The 26,165-nt window shown below is 45.6% G+C and overlaps 1 protein-coding gene across 1 annotated transcript in view; it reads left to right on the forward strand.

The window, feature by feature from the left end:
- Positions 1–26,165, forward strand: part of LOC126095694 (paired box protein Pax-6-like) — a 271,506-nt gene that overhangs the window by 58,105 nt on the left and 187,236 nt on the right. The window lies entirely within an intron of this gene.

Raw genomic sequence — 26,165 nt, forward strand, 5'->3', positions numbered from 1 at the left:
GAGAGGAAAATCGTAAGATAGAAAATGAGAGGGGGCTCATGCCACCTCTCAAACTCTGCGACATACAGGGTGGTCCATTGATAGTGACTGGGCCAAATATCTCACGAAATAAGCATCAAACGAAAAAACTACAAACAGCGAAACTCGTCTAGCTTGAAGGGGCTAACCAGATGGCGCTATGGTTGGCCCGCTAGATGCCGCTGCCATAGGTCAAACGGATATCAAATGCGTCTTTTTAAATAGGAACCCCCATTTTTATTACATATTCGTGTAGTATGTAAAGAAATATGAATGTTTCAGTTGGACCACTTCTATAGCTTTGTGATAGATGGCGCTGTAATAGTCACAAACATATGGCTCACAATTTTAGACGAACAGTTGGTAACAGGTAGGTTTTTTAATTTAAAATACAGACCGTAGTTACCTTTGAACATTTTATTTCGGTTGTTCTAATGTGATACATGTACCTTTGTGAACTTATCATTTCTGAGAACGCATGCTGTTACAGCGTGATTACTGCTGTGGTCACGGAGACGAATGAAGATCTAGAGAAGGTCCTCAACACAACAGAAAGCACTTTTTGTAATCAATATAGTATGGGAACAAACAAGCGAAAGACTAAAGTGATGGTACACAGTACTGAAGAACAATATTTACCTTTGAGAATAAAAATTGGAAGACAGGAGCTAGAAGTGCTAGAGGAATTTACCTATTTGGGAAGCAGGATCACAAGGAATGGTAGAAGCCGTAAAGAAATTTAAGCAAAATACAGCAGAACAAATTGCATTTGACCTAAGAACTTACCAGCAAGAATACCAGTCTGGAAATAAGGAAACTGATTATTAAAGCATTTGTTTACAGTGTGGCCCTATACGGGTGTGAATCTTGGGCAACAGGAAAACAAGAGGGAAGACTACTGGAAGCCCTGGGGATTTGGTGCTACAGAAGGCCGACGCAGATGAGCAGGAGAGAAAGAGCAGCCAGTGGACAGCTGCTGACAAAATTTACCTATGTGAAGGCACATGAAAAAAAGAAGGGACAAACTCATATCATACCTTTTAATACACAACAACATCATCTGAACACTATCTGGAGGAGGGAAGGTATCGCCGGAGACCGCCAAGGGTGTCATACATGCAGGAGGTCGTGAATGATGTGGGAAACGAAGAGAAAGCCACATAGAAGAGGGGAATGGCACGCGGCAGACTGCTGCAAAGCAGCCTCAGGGTTGAATAAGGGGAGACAGAGAGAGAGACAGAGAGAGAGACAGAGAGAGAGACAGAGAGAGAGAGAGAGAGAGAGAGAGAGAGAGACAGAGACAGAGACAGAGACAGAGAGACAGGAGGGGGGAGGGGGGAGGGGAGAATGTGTAGCTGGAGTCAGCCCTAAGAAATACTGCCCATCGTCTCTTTCATGCGACCTCCAGTACCGCCAGCAAGCATTACAAACAAAGTTATTTTACTTGCTCATTGGGTACAGCGGTCCAAAATTATCCTAGAGTGATACTTCTTTTACCTATATCTATGAACGGGGGCAGTAAAATACGTAGAATAATTATTACTCCAACAGCGGCTGAGCAGCGCTGCCACATGGCGTTATCAGTCACCATGGGCTAAGGCGGTACTGTTGCTACGTGAGTACGGGTCCCTGTTAATACATATCGATGAACGAATGTCGCACTAGACTAATATGGGGGCGCTCTGTCGAATGCGCAAGTAAAGTTTAGAAATCATTTTGTTTGCAACAGGAAATAAACCGACGCTTTCCTTCGGCATTCGGCTTAACAATAAAAACATGATAAGAAGTATTTTTTGGGCTGACACTAGCTACACACCGCAACAACCAAATTATAAATATCTGCCGAAACACCAAAGAAAATGCGCTTGACGACTCTTAGGAGAGACACCCTGTGTATACAGTGGGTTCGCAAATTCATTGCCCAAACTTACAGGTGTGAGGGGGACACCAACAAACGTATTTCGATAAGTAACTAATTGTCGAAATGCTTACTGAGTACGTAGTATCCAGAAGATGATTGGGTGCGATTGTTTTATTTGCAATGTTATATGTCCTTCAGTCACTTATTGTTCTAATGAATGTTGCGATGAACGTTCAAAATTAGCGCCGGTGACTTAAGCGCAGCAGGGCGTCCTGCTTTCTGTGGGAAACGTGTGGTGTGGTCTGTACGTGTGTGCCCGCTGAAAAAATTCTTACAAACTAATTCCTCCTCAGAGCAATAGAATACGCTTCCGTTTTCATGTATCCCCACATAAACTAGCCTAATGGGGTGCATATCTGGCAGTTCTCACGATTGGTAGTGCTCCATGTTACGTACTGAAGTAGGCACTGTAAGTTGTTTACGGACTCAATGCGAACGTCTGGACGTCACGACGTTATGTACTTGGAATCATTTTTGATGTAACGCTATTTTAAGAAGGTACTTTTTGTAAGGTATTTCTTTTTTGTTTTTTCATACCATCACTTTTTTATGATACAGATGCTATTGGCGGCATTTGACGAACAAGTTGTTCATGCATTGTCAGCGCATGAATATTTGTCAAGCAGATGGCACCCCTAAGATCTGAAGATGGCCTTTGAAGGCCGAAACCGGCTATAACTGTATCATAAAAAAAAGTTATTGTGTCAAAAATTAAGAAGTAATGCCTTACAATAAGTCAGTCACCGCCACCGCAAGCGGAATGTCGTTTTTACCCAGGTACTTATCTCCTCCGTCACGGGCGTTCTTACCTGTAATTGGTGTTTGCAGCGTCTGTGTCCACTAGCACATTTTTCGTTTCTCGTCACTGGTAAATCCTTGTAAACGGACTGTAGCAGCAGGTTAATTGGATCTATCGATGGGACACCAAATTTGGAATCCGGACCCAAACAATGTCTTCCGTTAACGTTTAACTTCATTAAAATGTCCGCAGCTCGTGGCCGTGCGGTAGCGTTCTCGCTTCCCGCGCCCGGGTTCCCGGGTTCGATTCCCGGCGGGGTCAGGGATTTTCTCTGCCTCGTGATGACTGGGTGTTGTGTGATGTCCTTATGTTTGTTAGGTTTAAGTAGTTCTAAGTTCTAGGGACTGATGACCATAGGTGTTAAGTCCCGTAGTGCTCAGAGCCATTTTTTCATTAAAATAACATGTGAGTTGACTTTGCTTTTACTGAGTCCACCTACACTTCACAAAATTAAGACTGAGAGTGCCTTCCTAAGCATAAAATAAGATGAATAACATTAGGAAACGAACGTTTTGTTCGGTATACATGATGGAAGCTGAAATTCTTGCGGGCACGTAGTAGCCTAGTTGGTTGGTTGTTTTGGGGAAGGATACCAGACAGCGAGGTCATCGGTCTCATCGAATTAGGGAAGGACGGGGAAGGAAGTCGGCCGTGCCCTTTGAAAGGAATCATCCCGGCATTTGCCTGGAGCGATTTAGGGAAATCACGGGAAACCTAAATCAGGATGGCCGGACGCGGGATTGAACCGTCGTCCTCCCGAATGCGAGTAGCCTAGTGGAAATGCTTTTATCGGCGGTTCAGAGTAATGTCACGAGAGCAGCGTCAACTGTGAGAAATCCACACGGCTGTGCATGTAGTTATCGGTGTTATGTTGCGACGGCGATAGTTCAGGTGTTCATAACAAGGGAGGATGTTTAGCGCCGAGTCTGTCTCGGGCGCGCTTGTGTGTGTGTGTGTGTGTGTGTGTGTGTGAGAGAGAGAGAGAGAGAGAGAGAGAGAGAGAGAATGTGTGTGAATCTAGCGGGACAGGGGGTGATGTGAACGCGGAACAAAGGCCATTGTGACAGAGACGGGCCATAACTGCTTGTTATTGGCATTCTGAGCTAATAACGGGGCTCGCTGGACTGCAGAGCGAGGTCCAGTGTTCTCGCACCACAAGCGGCGGGCAGGTGCAGCTTACCTTGTCCAGGTACCAGTGTCCGTGCAAGCGACCCCCCTCACATTACTCATCGAATTAAACCTTGTCTCCCTTCCACCTCTCTCGCTCTCTCGAAGAAAGAAAGGAAGAGCATAAGTGTACGTGTTTCATCGGCAGTTGATAAGCAGAACGTCGCTACTATTTCTCCAATGTAGAGAATTCTTCAGACGTAACAATTGATTCGGAGCCTACCCCAAGGGTGTGTTGTAGGGCTGTTATTGTCCACAATTAATACCCAAGGAGCGACTGAAAACTTTGGTGAATGGTCTCAGAAAATAAAGGATACAAGAGCTATAGACAAGATACCTTTACTGATCACTATTAACACAATACACTTCTGACATCGGTTGTAAGGCTGGCGGAAACTATCAGCAGACGCTTCTTGTCCGCGGTCAGTGCGTTGTTTGATACCCGCCAAGTCTGCGAATGTTCCTGAACAGTGGAGCTTACTACTGTCTCTTCTACTCTTGGATCTTGTACTCTCATTCTTAAAGACAGCTGCCTATCATCCGCCATCATCTGTAGCACTTGCACCACTGCATAACGGAGCGCAAAGTGGAGCAACGCTTTAACGTCAAGATTTCTTCGAATTGGGAAAAACGGCGACGGAGACTTCTGGAAAACTAAATGCAAGTGTACGGTGATGAAGCAGTGAGTAATACGTGTATATATATATATATATATATATATATATATATATATATATATATATATATATATATATATATATGTGTGTGTGTGTGTGTGTGTGTGTGTGTGTGTGTGTGTGTTTTGGAGACGGCAAGGATCATGTCGAGGATGGGCCTCGTTCGGATTGACAACCACAAAAATCCCAGACAATAACTAACGAGTGCGACGGATGCTTGAGAATGATCGGCGATTCTCTTTGAGAATGAGAGCAGAGGAGTTCGAGATCAGCAAAGACGGGACAAGCAGTATTGTTTGCGAACATTCGTAGACCTTACGGATATGCAGCAACGCATGATCACGGTGCTTCGAGCGATTTCACAAGAAGCGCTTGCTGATAGCTACCAACAGTCTTACAACCGATGTCGGAAGTGCGTTGTTGTTAATGATGACTACTTTGAAGGACATGAAAGGTATTTTATTTGTAACCCCTGTTTCCTTTAATTTCTGAGACCATTCATCGAATTTCTCAGACGCACCTTGTAAACGACCCAGATCACAACGTCAAAATCTGCACGATATGGCAATATTACAAGATTGGCGGCAATGCCCGAATGTCTGCAGACGATGGAAGTTTGCTGTACGGATTAGTATTGCCCCTTGACATAAATAAATAAATAAATGTATTTACTGTGCATAAATAGCCGAAAGACCCGTTATTATTTGATTACACGATGGCCCATAAATCACTGGAAATCGTAACATACTTCAAATATGTGGAAGTACGCGCACCGAGAGATTCCAAGCGGAATGCCGACATGACACTGATCGTATAAGGGGCGGTCAAATGAAGAAAAATGGAAAATGAAGAAAAGGTAGGTATATTGTTTATTATTGCAAAAGCAAAAAAAATGGTTCAAATGGCTCTGAGCACTATGGGACTTAACTTCTAACGTTATCAGTCCCTAGAACTTAGAACTACTTAAACCTAACTAACGTAAGGACATAACACACATACATGCCAGAGACAGGATTCGAACCTGCGACCGTAGCGGTCGCGCGGTTCCAGACTGTAGCGCCTAGAACCGCTCGACCAACCCGGCCGGCTGCAAAAGGAAGCGTCATAATTGAGGGTATTTTCGTTCCATCGTTGCAATAGCAATAAAATGCGTTTGCGGCTTTATTGAGGTAAAGCATTATCGGTGGTCTGTAATTAAAGATATATGTATAATACGATTTGTTTTTAAGGTCTAAAAACAGTTCGTGAGCAATTTTTTGGTTTGCACTTACGATAATTTCTCCTTGGAGGAATGTGCAAGGTCTTGCCAGAGAAACTTCTGCAGCGCAAGCGAAACCGCCTTGGCAAGATGTGGGCCTGATCTCTCCCAATGCGCCTTCCATGTTTTTGGAGCCCTGAAGAAAGACATTCGTGGCTGTCGATTTGCTGCAGACGAAGAGGTGCACGCCTGGGTTCGATCATGGTTCCTTAAGCAACAGCAAGCACTTTTCCGTGGCGTGGTATAAACGTATTACCGGTCGTCGCGATTAATTTTGAAGTTCATCCGTCTCATTTTCGTTTCACTGCCCCTTATAGGAACGGCAGACCCTAGACAGATTCAATGGAAAAATTCTCACGAAGTGTAGTCCACCAAGCTTACAAAATATTCATCGCTCCTCACTTAGGATTCTTATCACGCTGCAGACGATACAAGTGGAATATTGGTCATCGCGGTTTGGTTTACTGTTGAAATCCCGTGAGCGTGCATTCCTAGAAGAGTCAACCAACATATCCTTTCTTCTTCCATAGACCACTCGGAATGGTAAAATGAGAGATTGGAGAGCATACGATGGCCTGCGAGCAGTCATTATCCCCCCGCGCGAATGGGACAGGAGACAAGAGAATCTAAGGCGGTATAACAAGTACCCTCCACCACACACAGTAACATAGTTTACGCCGCACAGATGCAGATGCAGGTGCAGCTGCAAGGCTACAAAAGTAATAGAAACGCAAAAAATTTACAGAAATTGTATATCAAAAGCACACAAAAATCTAAAGCTTTTTCACTATGAATTGACAGATACCTGTTCCTCACAAAATTATCAAAAATTTATTCCTCAAATTAAAGGCCTACGTTTAATACTAGTAGGCTTTTCTTGACCAGGAGTGCCCTTTTTGCCGGTGCTAGTCTTCTTTATACGTCCTCCTTGCTCCGTCCATGATGGGTTATTTTGCTGCCTCGGTAGCAGAATTCCTCAACTTGGTCTGTTTCGCGATCGCCAATCCTGATGCTAGGTTTCTCGCTGTTCTCATTTCTGCCATTTCTCATTACTTTCGTCTTTCTCCGATTTACTCTGAGTCCATATTCTGTACTTGTCAGACCATCCCATTCCGCAGATCCTGTAATTCTTCTTCACTTTCACCGAGAATACCAACATCACAGCGAATTTTATCATAGATATCCTTTGACCTAGAATTTTTATTCCACCTATTTCAGTCATTGCTTCTTCGATGTATAGACTGAACAGTACAGGCGAAAGATTACATCCGTGTCTTAGACACTTTTTAATTCGGGCACTTCGTTCTTTGTCTCCAGATCCACAAATAAAATGAATGTGTCTTGATTTTTATTTAGCCTAGCGTCCATTATCAATTGCAACTTCAGAACTGCCTCTCTGGTATCCTTACCTTTCCTTATGCCAAAGTGATCGTCATGTATCATTAGTTTTCTTACTAATCTGTTTCGGCAGCGCTCGCTGGGGGGTATGGGGTGAATTCAAACGGGCGTGTCAACAGCCAACGAGAGAGCTGCTAGCGAAAGACATGTTAAGTAGTTGAAGTAGTTGTGTCGATAGACCCACGGAGGGCATTGAGTGAAAGGAAAAAAAAAGCAGACGGTCGTAACGTGTTGGCCACATCAGCAAAATTTACAAAATTACAACGCAGGTAACGTTAGACTTGCTTAGCGTCTTATCGCTGACTTGTCAATCGCTAATCGAACGGTTCAGTAGCTACAGTCGAGCTTCTCCTCAAGACATCAGACTCATTGGCTTAGCCAATCCTCCGCCAAATCTATCACTTTCCGCTCTAAGCTAAATCTCAGGCTATGCTGTTGCTAAGCCTGCCACTGTACGTTTACTCCAAACAACAGTTTCTTGTCACAGCACATTCGTTGGCTTCACTACCTCACAGACCGTCACCAAACCTTGGGCTAAGCTGCACTTCAGTCTGTTAGTACGATCTTCGTGCCAAACATACAGCAAAGGATAATATCCAGGCTGTGGCGAGGTGATGTCGATTTAAGGCATCTTTTCGTGCTAAACATTATCACGGATAATCAGTGAAGCCTATCAGATGGTTTCAGAGTACTCAAAATACATCGTCTCTTTTACTGTCCCGTATCAGCATCTACATCCTGTGATTTAAGTGGCAGAGTATTTTTTTAAAATGATATGTTAAAGTTTCGTACCATAGCGAGAGCTGACAGATTGCTTGTACGCCTCTGCACAAGCTATTATTTGTCTGGTTTTTATCTGTACCGCCTCTGCTTCATAGAATGGTAGAGACCTGAAGAATATTTGTAGTTCCATCCCGAAAGATAATTTTGAAGTGTTGTAAGACGCAGTTACTCTGTCGCAGCCTTCATGGCAACATACCACGAAGCGGCAAGACGTGGCGTGTGTCCTGTGTTGTTCGTGCCATGAGGACTCAAAGTTGTACATACTTTATGACAGCAGACCTCGCATGCCACTATAATGCCTCGAGTTACCCGACCGTGGTGGCCGAGCGGTTCTAGGCGCTGCAGTCCGGAACCGCGGGACTGCTACGGTCGCAGGTTCGAATCCTGCCTTGGGCATGGATGTGTGTGATGTGCTTAGCTTAGTTAGGTTTAAGTAGTTCTACGGTACTGATGACCTCAGATGTTAAGTCCCACAGTGCTCAGAGCCATTTGAACCATTTTGCTCCGAGTTTTCTATGCCGTCATGTGACAGTGGTGTAAGCACTATATGATGTGTTCAAACAAATTTCGGGCTTGCAGCCGGTCGTCGTTCAAGCCCGAAATTTGTTTGAACAGTCAATTCGCCGGGAAAATTTTAAAATTCACACTATATGATGCAACTACTAGTGCCCAGTATAATGGATCTGATGACAGCAATACGTTCTGCCGAAACTAGTATTCTAGTAATTGTGTTAACATAGCGAACCTCGCAAATAAATTGATTTTCAAAAGAAGACTACAGTACATGATTTTTATTCTTTCTAATCGTTGGACACAATTCACAAGAAGTTAATGGAGACAAGAGGTGTAAATCTTAATTTTAATTACGTGAAATGAAGCTAACACTGTGGGGAGGTACTAAATTATAGGGAACACTATATGTAGCCAACACAAGAAAATATTCTTATTTCGGCAGTTTCCGAATTGAAAGCTAATGAGACAAAATCGAAAATTATAACTTAATAGGCAACTCAAGTTGCATGCCACAACAAGTAAGTTGTGAGCTGCTCAGGTTACAGATTGTGCTGTCGCAGGCAGCAACATTAGATTGTCCTAGAAATCAGAGAAACGTATCCCTATCAGCACCAGACGGGTGCCGGGAGACGAATAACCATGGATCTTAATTCTCTGTCCGCAACTCCCAACCTTTCAAAAAATTTTACAAGTCGGTGGCACTGTCAACGTGACAGACAACAATATCTCTTAATACGTGAGAAAATAGGGGAACACAGCAGAAACTTCCCTATCTTGGTGTACAAAATGCATAGCAAACACAAGGCTGTTACCGGTCCGGGGCACTGTCTCCTCCACTGGTCAGTTCCATCGTGCCAAGCACAGTGATGAGGGAGACACATTCGTTTGGACATAACAGAATTTTTGGAGTGAAAGCAGCCAACTTTCTCACACTGACTGGATCGCATTGTAGCAACTCGTCCTTTGATGTTCGTACAGAAAAGGCAAACATATCATGCTGAGCTATTCTCTGGGGATGGCAGTGGCGACACAGCGTCCTCTGCCACTAGCAAGGACAGGTCCCGGCTCTGCCCACAAAAGCACGAATCATGCTGGAGCCCAACTTGCGTGAAAACTGCCCATTCCCGTGAGGAGGTTCGCGTCTCCTAATGAGGTTCTCTGCCTTCTACAGAAAAACAACAGGTAACTGAGACCACATCGCGAACGCACCTTCTCAGCGAGCAAAACACAAAGCTCTCCTCCCTAGCAAATGTAGGCCCTACCCTGTGGTCACAAGCAGATAACCACTAAATAGTGGCAGGAAAATGAAACACTAGCGCCTAGCGATGTCTGACAGTAATGTCACAATGTATCACAGTGAATGTGTCGAAAAGACCACCACTCGCCAACATAGCCGAGCGCGATAGCACACGTCGCTTGCAGGAGGAGACAGGGAGACGTACCTGACCTGGGGCTACTGAGATGGCAAACCTGGATCTCGATTTTAAGCTGTTTCTCACATCCCACAAGGTAAAGACTGGGTTGGTACCCAAGTCCCAGCTCAGGTACTCGATGTGCGAACATTTAGAAAAACTCTAAATACTTAATACTGTCGGCGGCTGAAGAGCCATCAATTAATTGAGTGTAAAGAAAGCTTCTGATATGAAGTTTTTTATTGCCTTGACCGCTTGACCGCTTGTCATCCCCGTTTTCAAGAAGGGACGTCGAACAGATGTGCACAACTATAGACCTATATCTCTAACGTCGAGCAGCTTTAGAATTTTGGAACACGTATTATGTTCGAGTATAACGACTTTTCTGGAGACTAGAAATCTACTCTGTAGGAATCAGCATGGGTTTCGAAAAAGACTCGCGCTATTCGTCCACGAGACAGAGGGCCATAGACAGGGGTTCTCAGGTAGGTGCCGTGTTTCTTGACTTCCGCAAGGCGTTTGATACAGTTCCCCACTGTCGTTTAAGGAACAAAGTAAAAGCATATGGACTATCAGACCAATTGTGTGATTGGATTGAAGAGTTCCCAGATAACAGAACGCAGCATGTCATTCTCAATGGAGAGAAGTTTTCCGAAGTAAGAGTGATTTCAGGTGTGCCGCAGGGGAGTGTCGTAGGACCGTTGCTATTCACGATATACATAAATGACCTTGTGGATAACATCGCAAGTTAACTGAGGCTTTTTGCGGATGCTGCTGTAGTATATCGAGAGGTTGTAACAATGGAAAATTGTACTGAAATGCAGGAGGATCTGCAACGAATTGACGCATGATGCAGGGAATGGCAATTGAATCTCAAAGTAGAGAAGTGTAATGTGCTGCGAATACATAGAAAGAAAGATCCTTTATCATTTAGCTACAATATAGCAGGTCAGCAACTGGAAGCAGTTAATTCCATAAATTATCTGGGCCGGCCGGTGTGGCCGAGCGGTTCTAGGCGCTTCAGTCTGGAACCGCGTGACCGCTACGGTCGCAGGTTCGAATCCTGCCTCGGGCATGGATGTGGATGTCCTTAGGTTAATTAGGTTTAATTAGTTCCAAGTTCTACGGGACTGATGACCTCAGATGTTAAGTCCCATAGTGCTCAGAGCCATTTGAACCATTTGAAATTATGTGGGAATAGGCATTAGGAGTGATTTAAAATCGAATGATCATATAAAGTTGATCGTCGGTAAAGCAGATGCCAGACTGAGATTCATTGGAAGAATCCTAAGGAAATGCAATCCGAATACAAAGAAAGTAAGTTACAGTACACTTCGCCCACTGCTTGAATATTGCTCGCCAGTGTGGGATCCGTACCAGACAGGGTTGATAAAAGAGATAGAGTAGATCCAACGGAGAGCAGCGCGCTTCGTTACAGGAGCATTTAGTAATCGCGAAAGCGTTACGGAGATGATAGATAAACTCCAGTGGAAGACTCTGCAGGAGAGACGCTCAGTAGCTCGGTACGGGCTTTTGTGGAAGTTTCGAGAACATACTTCACCGAAGAGTCAAGCAGTATATTGCTCCCTCCTACGTGTATCTCGCGAAGAGACCATGAGGATAAAATCAGAGAGATTAGAGCCCACACAGAGACATACCAACAATCTTTCTTTCCACGAACAATACGACACTGGAATAGAAGGGAGAGCCTATATCGGTACTCAAGATACCCTCCGCCACACACCGTCAGGTAGCTTGCGGAGTATGGATGTAGATGTAGATGTATGTACACTGGATTACAACGAGGTTACCCAGGAAGTAATGCATCGCATTTTGTCAACATTTCTTTATTGAATATAATGAGAATTACAAACACGAAATAATGGTGTTTCATCTGGACACCCAATTTTTCCCCGTAATCTCCATCCCGTTGTATGGCCCTCCTCCAGCGCGAAACAAGGGCGTGTATGTCGTGTATGTATCGAGCCTTGTCGTGGTGGCGGAGTCAGTGCCTCACTGTGTGTATCAAGCCCTCATCGTCCACAAAATATCTTCCACGAATGAAATACTTTAATGGCCCAAACAAGTGGAAGTTGGAGAAGGCTAGGTGAGGGCCGTGAGGTGTGACCGCAGTGGACGGTCTCCCTGACCGGTGCAAACCGTGGAGCTCCGCCGAACCGCATTCTGATGACCTCACCCTCCGTGCCCAGCAGATGCTCCATAGACTTTGCACAACCATTCATGAATATTCCCCAAGTTTCTTTCTCTGCAGTGAGAAATTCAATGACGGCGCTTTGCTTGTAATCACCTACAAACGCCATTTTGAAACTGTCCTGCAGATACGCTATCTGTCGGAAGTAACGTAAACTTGGCGCGCTCACTCAGAAGGCTTGAATCAATACGTAAGCAACGTTTCTCATTCGTAGCATTGTTTTCGGCTGAGGAAAAAAAATGTGGTGCATTACTTTCTGGGCAACCGTCGTAGTTTCAACAGAACTGAGCTGCCATCTTCGTATCCAAAGTATAGGTTATGAAATCATGCTGTGTGATGAACCACACGTCTGTATTGTGCCATCGTAACTGACTCTCTTTTAATTATCAACGCAATACGATGTCTTTCCATTACGAACGCAGTACGATGACACGAATACAGACGCGATTCATTGCACTGCATGATTTCGTAACCTGTACTCTGGGTCCAAATCTGGCAGTTCAGTGCCGTCAAAACTAGTAATACGGTGAAACTTCCTGGCAGATCAAAACTGTATGCCGGACCGAGACTCGAACTTGGGACCTTTGCCTTTCGCAGGAAAGTGCTCTACCATCTGAGCTACCGAAGCACAACTCACGCCCCGTCCTCACAGCTTTACTTCTGCCAGTACCTCGTCTCCTACCTTCCAAACTTTACAGAAGCTCTCCTGCGAACCTTCTGAACTAGCACTCCTGAAAGAAAGGATATTGCGGAGACATGGCTTAGCCACAGCCTGGAGGATGTTTCCAGAATGAGATTTTCACTCTGCACCGGAGTGTGCGCTGATATGAAACTTCCTGCCAGATCGCAGGAGAGCTTCTGTAAAGTTTGGAAGGTAGGAGACGAGGTACTGGCAGAAGTAAAGCTGTGAGGAAGGGGCGTGAGTCGTGTTTAAGTAGTTCTGAGTTCTAGGGGACTGATGACCTTAGAAGTTAAGTCCGATAGTGCTCAGAGCCATTTTTTGAACTACCCTCGGATAAAGCAGCCTCCCCTCCCCCCGCGACCTCGTTGTCTTCCCCTGATACACGAAAGCGAGTGCTCGTCGTCGATGCGGAGACTCGCGGCGACGGCGGGAAGCGGATAGCGCGGCCTGCCGGAGGAGCTCTCCCGTCCCGCGGTGCCCAGCCGTTGGCGGCCGGTGTCACAAAGCCGGCAGGCCGCCCCCCGCGGGCCGCCTCAATGCTCGCCGTATCGGCCGGCTCCTTCAATACTGCGCCGCTAACGGGTCCATTGGCGTTTCGCTTTCCCATGGCCCGCGCCATTGTCTCGGCGTCTTCGATATTCAAAGCGCGCGCAGCAGAATGGGCTGAGTGACGTGTCGCCGGGGCCGCAGCGCTCTCTGCGGTGCCAATCACTGTCAGCGCGTCGAGGGCTCTCGAGGCCGCGTCGCGGGGGACCGGGCCGGAGAAGGCCGCAGCGCGAGGCGACGCAGCGCGACAGCGGCCGCCAGGCCGGGCACCGCGCCGCCGGTTACTCCGCCACAAAGCGCACGCGACTCCAAACAGTCGCGGCGCACTTCTCGGCGGGAGGCCGGCTACAATGTCGGCGCGGGCCGTGCAGCGCCCGAGTGGCGTTTAAGGCCGGTCGCCACGGCGCGTGCTCCCATTGTCCGAGTTCGAGAGCTGGAACGCGCCCTGCGGGTAAAGAGGAAATCAGCTGCCCGTCCCGGCATCACGTTCGAGCTCCTTCTCGAAATGACGCAGCATCACTTTCTTCCCACCTGTATATCCAGTTACTCATTTCTAGCATTCCACTCTTCAACCTACACTACTGGCCATTAAAATTGCTACACCACGAAGATGACGTGCTGCGAAATTTAACCGACAGGAAGAAGATGCTGTGATATGCTAATGATTAGCTTTTCAGAGCATTCACACAACGTTGGCGCCGCTGGTGACACCTACAACGTGGTAACATGAGGAAAGTTTCCGACCGATTTCTCATACACAAACAGTAGTTGACCGGCGTTGTCTGGTGGGACGTTGTTGTGATGCCTCGTGTAAGGAGGGGAAATGCGTACCATCACGTTTCCGACTTTGATAAAGGTCGGATTGTAGCCTATCGCGATTGCGGTTTATCGTATCGTGACACTTCTGCTCGCGTTGGTCGAGATCCGATGACTTAGCAGAATACGGAATCGGTGAGTTCAGGAGGGTAATACGGAACGCCGTGCTGGATCCCAGCGGCCTCATATCACAAGCAGTCGAGATGACAGGCATCTTATCCGCATGGCTGTAACGGATCGTGCAGCCACGTCACGATCCCTGAGTTTGCAAGACAACAACCACTTGCACGAACAGTTCGACGACGTTTGCAGGAGCATGAACTGTCAGCTCGGAGACCGTGGCTGCCGTTACCCTTGACGCTGCATCACAGGCAGCAGCGCCTGCGATGGTGTACTCAACGACGAACCTAGGTGCACAAATGGCAAAACGTCATTTTTTCGGATGAATCCAGGCTCTGTTTACAGCATCGTGATCGTCGCATCCGTGTTTGGCGACTTCGCGGAGAACGCACATTGGAAGCGTGTATTCGTCATCGCCATACTGGCGTATCACCCGGCGTGATCGTATGGGGTGCCATTGGCTACACGTCTCGGTCACCTCTTGTTCGCATTAACGCCACTTTGAACAGTGGACGTTACATTTCAGATGTCTTACGAACCGTGGCTTTACCCTTCATTCGATCACTGCGAAACCCTACATTTCGACAGGATAATGCACGATCGCATGTTGCAGGTCCTGTGCGGGGCTTTCTGGATACAGAAAATGTTCGACTGCTGCCCTGGCCAGCACATTCTCGAGATATCTCACTATTTGAAAACGTCTGGTCAATGGTGGCCGAGCAACTGGCTCGTCACAATCCGCCAGTCACTACTCTTGATGAACTGTTGAAGCTGCATGCGCAGCTGTGCCTGTACACGCCATCCAAGCTCTGTTTGACTCAATGCCCAGGCCTATCAAGGCCGTTATTACGGGCAGAGGTGGCTGTTCTGGGTACTGATTTCTCAGGATCTATGCACCCAAATTGCGTGAAAATGTAATCACATGTCAGTTCTAGTATAATATATTTGTCCAATGAATCCGCGTTTATCACCTGCATTTCTGCTTGGTGTAGCAATTTTCATGGCCAGTAGCATATAAAGACGGAAACCTTATAGGATCTCTCTGTCTGTCAAGACGCCGTTTTCTCAGGAATCGCTACAAATAGCGAGTTGAGCTTCATGTCTAAATGTTCAAAAAAATGTTCAAATGTGTGTGAATCTTATGGGACTTAACTGCTAAGGTCATCAGTCCCTAAGCTTACACACTACTTAACCTAAATTATCCTAAGGACAAACACACACACACACACACACACACACACACACACACACACACACGCCCAAGGAAGGACTGGAACCTCCGCCGGGACCAGCAGCACAGTACAGGATTGCAGCGCCCTAGACCGTAACTTCATGTCAAGTATTGAGGTCTACACTCCCTTGCCGGTACGATATATTTAAGCTTCTAAGCCAACGCAATCGAAAAATACGGCGTTTTACGACACACACTTTGATAGTCGTAAACTCACCCATAAAAGCCTGTAGGATACTTCCCATTGACCTGCTGTTACGAAATGTGGCAATAAGCAAGGTGCCACTCTATAAGTAAAAGAAAAACTCGAAAATTGTTAATTTGTAATTGTATCACATTACAAAATTTTTGCCATTAGTTGTTTGTCTGCCTAGCCATCCGTCTCTCAAAACCCCTTTTTATATGAAACTGGGAGACGTGTCAAGTTCAAATTTACGTTCGAGATTAATATCTGTGGTCTCTTGGCGGTGCAAAAAATCTAAGCTTCTAAATCAATAGAGTCAAAAGATAACGCCACGTGGGTCACATATTTCGATACTTGCAAATTCACTCATGACAACTTATCAGAACTATCTATATGCATAATTAATTCTGTACGGAAACTTCAGGGCACGAGTTCTGCTCACACTTGCTCCGTTTCTCTGGTTTTTTTTTTCAGCGAGTGTGTTCTATTTTTCGTCTAAAACCCAGGTTTACATTGTATATTTCATTGTACAGAGAAAATACGTGGATACCTACAGATTTAAAATCTAGCTATCACAGTTATTTCCATATCAATTTTTTAAAGAAATATAAGTAGCATTAGAAATAAATTAAACATATTTCTGTAATTTCACACTCGTTTAAGGCAAATACCGTGGTCGTACCTTTCAAAGGCCGTAACGATTTATTCCCGTTACCTTCCCAATTCTGACCTAGCACTTCGTTTCTAACGACTTCGCTACCAATGGCACATTGCACCTTAATTCTTACTTCCGTTTCCATGTCGCTATTCGCGGACTATGCTTTTGTAAATATACAGGGTTTACCATAACTAATGGTGTAAACGCACAAAGCTCGAAATACACGACACCAGAAGCGAAAAATTCTCAGCAAACATTGCCTCTAAAAACCTTAAGAGCGATGAGGACTTCTTCATTTTCAATACTATTAAATAAATCTCTTCTGCTGCTGGCTCTTTGCTTTCCACAGTTTGGGAGGAGGTAATATGTACTAAAACAAGAAAAGAATGTCCGGTAAAGCTCAGTGCATACGTTAAGAACTACAGGCAGGCACTTGTCCAACAGAAGAGATGTGCTTAACAGTAGCGGAGATGAACGAGTGGCCGTAGTTCTTAACGTATGCTCTTTGTTGCCCATCCTCCCTGACACATTTTTGCTACTAGTATCGTCTACTTTCAACTCTACGCGCTTACGTCATTAGTTATACCCTGTAAAAGTAGCAACGCTAGAAAAAACGTAGCGAAATTCAGAAAACCTGCAGATGACATAAGCTTGGGTGTGGGTTGGTAGATTACCCGCAGTACAAACGAATGTCACGTATTCCGCATAAACAGGCGGGAAAACCAGTTGTTTGATTACACGACTGTCAAAAAAATCAGTGATAAGTCACACAAATTAAATATCTTGGAATATGCGTACGGTGCGATTTAAAGCGCAACGACTACATACAACTAAATGTATGAAAGGCGGCCCCCCAGGCAGATTCATTGGCGGAATCGTCCATAAGCGTAGTCCACCGATGAAGGAGACAGCCTAAAAATACCTTCGTTTGACTGATACTGGAGTACTGCTCCTATTACCAATAGGGTTGATACTGGAAATAGAGTAGATGCAAAGAAGAGCCGCACTTCTGCTCACGGATTCTTTTTGTACGCTGAAAAGCGTCATCGATGTGCTCATCCAGTTCCAGTAGCCGACGCTACAACAGAGTTGTTGAGTGACACCATATGGTGTACTGTTGTTCCGAGAGGGTACTTTGCTATAAGATTGAATCAATGTATGATGAACCTCGACTGCACCAGTAAAATTTAGGGAACTGTGCACGGATAGTTTGACTAATTTTGTGTAAGGGACATGTGGTCTTTGGTGACTCATTACAGAAGAATAATGTGATTATGAATCATTAGGTTTGTTAACCGAGTTCTCTTTGTTTCTGTGAAAAAATCTGTGATGTGCAATCACTAAAACGTACAACACGAAACACGAATTAATGTAACAACCACCAGGAGAAACCTGTACACTTGTACTACGTGGCTGCGAGAACAGCTCAGCATAGGCTCGTTGCACCGCTCTTCCATTCCGTCTAGCGAATACATCGCCTAACACTTCATCAGTAAAATTATCCATACTGATGTCTGTTGCTGTTAAAGTGCAACTAACACTGACGGATTAACAATTACGAAACAAAAACTACTAGTACTGAATACGAGGACGAAGAGTAAATCCCGCGTTACTATTGTCAATAGCAAGTAACGTGGGTGAATGGAACAAGTTAGTTTCCAAACAGGACACTGCACACCGTCGACAGTTTCACTATTGCGCAGGTAATTTCTGTGGAATATAGACTCAAAGGTAAATGGGAGTAAGAAATGAAACGAAATGCAGTTACTCTCTATCGTGCCACCGCTACCTTACACGAAACTATTCAGAAAATATCCGTAAACAACCTTCAAAATTAAGTCGTTCTAATTCCATTGTGTTTTTACCTAGGGCTATCTCCTTTTCGAAAAAAATTTTAAAACTCTTTAACATTTTTTTCAAAATTAAGACTTTTTAAGATCGTTTAATTCTAAATGTTATGACTGTAAATGGCCCACAACAGGTTCTAGGCTTTAATCGCTATGTCAATGAGTTATTCACTTGACATTTGCTGCTGCTGTTATGGTCTTCAGTCCGAAGACCGGTTTTGTGCAGCTCTCCATGTTATTCTATCCCAAGCAAGCATCTTCATCTCCGAATAACTACTGCATCCTACATGCCTCTGAATCTGCTTACTGTATTGGCTGGATCCTCAGAGGATCCTTACCCACCGGCGTCCTAATGAAGACTAAAACTAACTTGTCCTGCCTCCGGGTTCTACACAGCAACCCGGAAAGACCCAGAGAGCGTAAGCGGTCTGTACCTGTGTCAACCCCACAATGGATGCTGACCAATGGCCGCTAATTCCCCTCTGACCCAACGAAGCCGTGTTCAAAGCTCTACACAAAGGTTGGCTAAACTGCTCTTAACATTCAAGGAATCCTCCTGGCAACTAAGGAAACCCGAATTGCCAGCTATAGACAAACCACACATTCATACTATTAGACGACAGTGGGTACAGGAAAGATATGACATGAACAAATGACAGTAGATTACACAAATTCATATAGATCATAGTTATGAATTTGAAATTGAAAAAGACATTCTCCTTCGGCGTTGAAATGCTGCTGTAATATCAAACATCCTTGTTCATCTTTCTCTCCAAGCAATAGTCACACCGAACATTGAGTCATTAAGAATTGTAGCAAAACGGAAGGTTGCATTCCAAAATCAGTGGAGCAGCTCACATGAAGACGTTTCATATTCGCGTCTCGAAAAGGAATTGGCAGAAGCGGCAGTGGTACAAGAAAAACCTTCAGCACCACACCGTTACATGACTTGGGGAGTGTCTATGTTGATGTACAGTGGTAAGCCAAAACTTTAAGACCAGTCATCGCCAATAGATGAATGCCGCCTGGTGGCTCTGAGGACGCGTGATACGGCAAGGAAATTCTGTGAAAATTCTGTGAAAGTCTGCGAAAGTCTGTGAAAGTCTGTACGTGGAGCAGAGACCAGCAGGCCATCGCTCTAGCCACGATGCGGGCCGCAAACTGGGGAAATCCACTGATGTAAGCGACTCTGGCAGAAGGCGGGTTGTTGCAGCTCGGGGCGCATACGAACGAGCTTCCCGGGACGGATAAGCTGGTCAACTGTTCGCGTGCTACTGTCGTGAACATGTACGGAAAGAGATTGGTTCAAATGGTTCAAATAGCTCTGAGCACTATGCGACTTAACTTCTGAGGTCTTCAGTCGCCTATAACTTAGAACTAATTAAACCTAACTAACCTAAGGACATCACACACATCCATGCCCGAGGCAGGATTCGAGCCTGCGACCGTAGCGGTCGCTCGGCTCCAGACTGTAGCGCCTAGAACCGCACGGCCACTTCGGCCGGCGGAAAGAGATTGAAGAACAGTAAAAACACGAGTAGACGACAAGGTTTTGGGGCTTGCACGCCTCCATCGCACGACGTGGAGGTCGGTGGTTTGCCCGCTCTGTGGAGCAGATACGCGGTCGTCTGTGGCAGTTACAAGTACACAGACGGCCGTGGTGGCCGAGCGGTTCTAGGCGCTTCAGTCTGGAACCGCGCGACCTCTACGTCGTAGGTTCGAATCCTGCCTCTGGCATGGATGTGTGTGACGTCCTTAAGTTAGTTAGGTTTAAGTAGTTCTAAGTTCTAGGGGACTGATGACCTCAGAAGTTAAGTCCCATACTGGTCAGAGCCATTTGAACCATTTTGAACAAGTACACTGGGCGCAAGGTCGAGATTTGACCGTGGATCAATGGAAACGTGTTGCCTGGTCGATGGCCGGGTTCCGGACGAACGGTTACTGTAAACATTTATTGCGTTGCAGGACAAGGGGGGTAGTATTACGCCAGAGGCGGCTTCCACGAGAGCTATGGTAGTAATTGAGGGCACCATGACAATTGTGGAGAACACAAAAATTACATTAAATGCAGGTGAAGTAGCGAATATGGACACACATCAGCTGTATAACGGAACGACGACAGTGAAAATTTGTGCCTGGACGGGACTCGAACCCCGATTTCCCGCTCACCGTGAGCGGTACCTCGTCATGTAACTCTTCTAGCACGACTCACCGCCAGACCGGCCATACAAAAACTTTCTTATGCTGTCAACCATGTGTCTACATCCCGAAGTCGTACGTCCCGTGCAGTGGAGACATTTTTACTCGAAAATCGCTTGACCGGTGTCGGCGGATGCATACGATATTGCAAGGCCTGTGTTGTTCAGAAATACGAGGTAAAGGTCCTTTGGACACGCATCTATGTGCGAAGAAACTGTGGTGTCACCGCCAGACACCACACTTGTTAGGTGGTAGCCTTTAAATCGGCAGCGGTCCGTTAGTATACGTCGGACCCGCGTGTCGCCACTATCAGTGATTGCAGACCGAACGCCGCCACACGGCAGGTCTAGTCTAGAGAGGCTCCGTAGCAGTCGCCCCAGTTGTACAGCCGACTTTTCTAGCGATGGTTCACTGTCTGCATACGCTCTCATTTGCAAAGACGACAGTTTAGCATAGCCTTCAGCTACGTCATTTGCTACGACCTAGCAAGGCGCCATATTCTGCAAGAATGTATTCTGAACAGATAGTGTTGTGAATCATGTACCGTCAAGTTAAGTATCAAACTAATTTCGTCCGCTTTCTGAATTCTCATTCCTTGTCATGTTCCAGACCTCATGTCAGTATAGTTCTTCCCTCCTCACGCCAGCCTGCGTGAGCTAAAACGCGTGCATTTCGGCCTCCATTCGTAACACGCTGTTGGCTCTTCTGCCAACACAGCAGAAACGTTGAATCGTATTTCTGAACAACACACGCCTTGCAGTATCGTATATACGTAAGTTATTTCCTATCACCTACATCCTTTTATACTCTATGACTTGCCCCAACATGGATGTGATCTTCTAGCGGGATAACAGACCGTGTAGCAAGGTCAGAATCGTGTTACAGTGGTTCAAGGAGCACGAAAGCGAGCTTAGGTTGATATCGTGCCCACCGAATTCGGCTGATCTGAACCGCATGGATCACATTTTGGGCACTGTCGGGTTGCAGCTTCACGCCCGTAAAACCACTGGCCCGTAGTTCACGGAAACTGCGTGAGTGACGCGTGCGTGGGCGTACGGTGCCATTTACCTGGACTAGTGACCCTACGTCATGCAGAATCGCTGCTGCAATGCGTTGCAAAGCTGTACCAACACGCTGTTGCACAGGACTCACCAGTGTAGTCCACCCGCTGTCTCTGCTACAAGTACGTCTGCATGAGCACAGAAATCTCGCTGACCTGCCCTGCCGTGTGACAGAGAGAGGTGATTGGGAGGGGGGGGGGGTTAGATTAGCGTCGACACCGGCTGTGTGCCCCAGAAATGAAGCCGCGGGGGGCCGCCGGGACCTGCGGGAGGTAGCCCCCGCCTCCCCCCCCCCCTCGTCCCCTTCCACCACAGGGCGTCTCACCCTTACAATAGCCACCTCCTCCCACACACCTCGCTATGCACGATATTAATAGCAGACCCCAGCCGGGAGGTGCGTGCGTCATCCGCTTCTTACTCTACGACATGACGCGCTTATTTTCAGCCTTTATCCGACGCATCTTTACAGCCAGGAATCAATGCTGGCTAACTAGAAGAGGCTACACCCTGTGACCCATCGATTTCGACGCGCTTCAGCGTACTAAATTCGGTCCTGTGCAAGCCTCATCATCTCCGGGCTCCCGGGTTCGATTCCCGGCGCGGTCAGGGATTTTCTCTGCCTCGTGGTGTTTGGGTGTTGTGTGATGTCCTTAGGTTAGTTATGTTTAAGTAGTTCTAAGTTCTAGGGGACTGATGACCATAGATGTTAAGTCCCATAGTGCTCAGAGCCATTTGAACCATTTGAACCTCATCATCTCCGAGTAACTATTGCAACCCACATCCTTTTGAATCTGCTTAGTGCATTCATCTCTAGGTCTCCCTCTACGAGTTTTACCCTCCACGTTTCCTTCCAGTACTAAACTGGTGATCCCTTGTGCCTGAGAATGCGTTCTACCAACCGATCCCTTCTTCTAGTCAAGTTGTGCCACAAATTCCTCTTCTCCCCAGTTCTATTAAGTACCTCTTCATTAGTTACGTGATCTACCCGTCTAATAATTCCCTCAGCATCACCTGATTTAATTCGACTGTATTCCATTGACGCTAAAAAAGTAAAATTACGTAAATTTGACTTGTAGGAAGTTTATCCTGATAGTATTTGTTTTGAGTGTAGCACTGACAAAAACAAAAGAGAAATTTTTTAAAAGTGTCATTGCATAAGAATAATAGGTAGTAAAGATATACATCGGATGGATATATCCTGGGACATTAAATAGGTAATGGAGTGAAATGGGTGGGGATTAGGGTAAAGAGTATAGAGGAGGGCCAAAGCTTGACTACAGCAAACACGGTCAAGCAATGCAGGTTTCAGTTGTTATGCAGAAATGGAGAGGCTTGCATAGGATAGACTATCGTGGAGACCTTCATCAGACCAGTCTTCGGACTCATGAGTACACGCAGTACACTCAAACAGATATACAAACATACGTTTCTGCTACAGTGGTGGAAATATTTATTGCATCACCTCGTACATTTAACAATTTTTGTTGCAAACATTGAATAACTGAGCTAAATTTGCCTGATTTCTCTTGATTTCTATCATAAATGAAATACACAATAATTTTTGTCAATTTGTTTTTATTCTTAATTTTTGTTTCTATAAAACTGTTTGTTTTTTTATAATTTAACACTTTCTTGAAAAATGAGTGTAAGTGAATATGTCAGCTATTTTGTTTGCTATTCTGAAATATGAATACTAATTTTGGAAGAAACACTGCATATTAATGTTGTAACATTTGATGGATTTTAGTGTCTGTATTGCCTCATATGGACACACTGTTGCATTTAATACATTGTTTCTCCACCATGCGCCTTAATCAGTGCTTGGCATCATGAAGGTATTGAAAGAATTAACTTTTTAATGTACTCCTCACTCAGTTCATGAAACCACACACGCACAATGGTCTCCAACAGCCCCCACTTATTCTGGGGTTTCTTTTTGGTGATAGCATTTCACATGCCTTCCAACAGTTCTCAATAGGGTTGAGATCGGGACTGTTTCCAGGCCACTCTAATACTCGAACCACATTTTGTCAAAGGAAAGATTTTATCTGAAATGTAGAAGTACGTGATAATTAACCAAGAAAGTAATCTGCTTCATGTTTGTTACAAATATTAGTCATAGGAATCACCTTCAAAGCTCTATGGCAAGGAGCGGAGTCATTCTGAAAAATGCAATTGGAAACATCTCCAAACTGGTCTCTAATGGTTGGCGAAAGCTTCCTTTCAAGGATGCCTGTGTAGGCATCTGCATTGACAGTGTCATTGATGAAGCCCAGACGACTTGCTCCGTGACTGGAAATGCATCCTCACACAATCTGTCCTTGTGGGTGTTTGACTGTATGCATGATGGCAAAAATTCTTCACCTTCTCTTCGACGCACGAACACTTTTCCAACTGAGCCATGCAGATTAAATTTGGACTCGTCTGCAAAGATTACTTTGTTCCACTTCTCTGGTGTCCATGTCACATGTGCCTTTGCCCATTGTAGTCGCTGTTGTCGCATTATTTCGGTCAATAAAGGCTTCCTTCTCGGACAACAGGCTGAGAGTCCAGCCTCCAGTAGTCTATTTCTTACAGTTGTACAGGTTACTGAGATGTCGCACATCTCTTCCCAGTCTCACTTTAGTTCAGTTGATGATATGCGACGATCGTTGAGAGAAAGCCTTTCCAATACCCTGTCCTGTTCGGCAGTAGACGCCCTTTTCAGACCTCTTTCTTTCTCACGATAAACATTTCCTTTTTTCCATGCATTTTTTCAGTAACCTCGAAATCGTAGACTGATTATATCCTGCCTTAGAGGCTATCTCTCTGGTGCTGCGGCCGACACACGAATAAGCGAGTATAGCAGCTTTCTTTTCTGGCGTTAATTCAACTGACCTGCCCATCTTATCACTGCAAAGTCTCAACTCAAAATGGCAGTATAAACACTGGTTTCATTGAAAACCAAACGACAACAACAAAGAGTAGTGCATTGTTGGAAAACATGCGTGAAGAAGTCAGATTACGAGGTGCATTCAAGTTCTAAGGCCTCCGATTTTTTTTCTAATTAACTACTCATCTGAAATCGATGAAACTGGCGTTACTTCTCGACGTAATCGCCCTGCAGAAGTACATATTTTTCACAACGCTGACGCCATGATTCCATGGCAGCGGCGAAGGCTTCTTTAGGAGTCTGTTTTGACCATTGCAAAATCGTTGAGGCAATAGCAGCACGGCTGGTGAATGTGCGGCCACGGAGAGTGTCTTTCATTGTTGGAAAAAGCCAAAAGTCACTAGGAGCCAGGTCAGGTGACTAGGGAGCATGAGGAATCACTTCAAAGTTGTTATCACGAAGAAACTGTTGCGTAACGTTAGCTCGATGTGCGGGTGTGTTGTCATGGTGAAACAGCACACGCGCAGCCCTTCCCGGACTTTTTGTTGCAGTGCAGGAAGGAATTTTTTCTTCAAAACATTTTCGTAGGATGCACCTGTTACCGTCGTGCCCTTTGGAACGCATTGGGTAAGGATTACGCCCTCGCTGTCCCAGAACATGGACACCATCATTTTTTCAGCACTGGCGGTTACCCGAAATTTTTTTGGTGGCGGTGAATCAGTGTGCTTCCATTGAGCTGACTGGCGCTTTGTTTCTGGATTGAAAAATGGCATCCACGTCTCATCCATTGTCACAACCGACGAAAAGAAAGTCCCATTCGTGCTGTCGTTGCGCGTCAACATTGCTCGGCAACATGCAACAAGGGCAGCCATGTGGTCGTCCGTCAGCATTCGTGGCACCCACCTGGATGACACTTTTCGCATTTTCAGGTCGTCATGCAGGATTGTGTGCACAGAACCCACAGAAATGCCAACTCTGGAGGCGATCTGTTCAACAGTCATTCGGCGATCTCCCAAAACAATTCTCTCCACTTTCTCTATCGTGTCGTCAGACCGGCTTGTGCGACCCCGAGGTTGTTTCGGTTTATTGTCACACGATGTTCTGCCTTCATTAAACTGTCGCACCCACGAACGCACTTTCGACACATCCATAACTCCATCACCACATGTCTCCTTCAACTGTCGATGAATTTCAATTGGTTTCACACCACGCAAATTCAGAAAACGAATGATTGCACGCTGTTCAAGTAAGGAAAACGTCACCATTTTAAGTATTTAAAACAGTTCTCATTCTCGCCGATGGCGGTAAAATTCCATCTGCCGTACGGTGCTACCATCTCTGGGACGTATTGACAATTAACGCGGCCTCATTTTAAAACAATGCGCATGTTTCTATCTCTTTCCAGTCCGGAGAAAAAAAAATCGGAGGCCTTAGAACTTGAATGCCCCTCGTATTACGGCAAGAATATGTCAACAAATTTTAGCAACAATGGGACTGGTATCACCTGAAGCAAACTGCTGCAAAAGACAAAAAGACGACGTAATTCATGGCGATGCAATAAATATTTCCACCACTGTACATTTCACAAATTTACACAGGCACAGCCCGATATAACAAGTAGTCTGCCTTACGTCAGGGTGTTTGCTACTGTCTCGTGGTCGTGCGGTTGCGTTCTTGCTTCCCACGCCCGGGTTCCCGGGTTCGATTCCCGGCGGGGTCAGGGATTTTCTCTGCCTCGTGATGGCTGGGTGTTGTGTGCTGTCCTTAGGTTAGTTAGGTTTAAGTAGTTCT

Source organism: Schistocerca cancellata, chromosome 8, assembly GCF_023864275.1.
Source record: "Schistocerca cancellata isolate TAMUIC-IGC-003103 chromosome 8, iqSchCanc2.1, whole genome shotgun sequence".
Taxonomy (NCBI): Eukaryota; Metazoa; Arthropoda; class Insecta; order Orthoptera; family Acrididae; genus Schistocerca; species Schistocerca cancellata.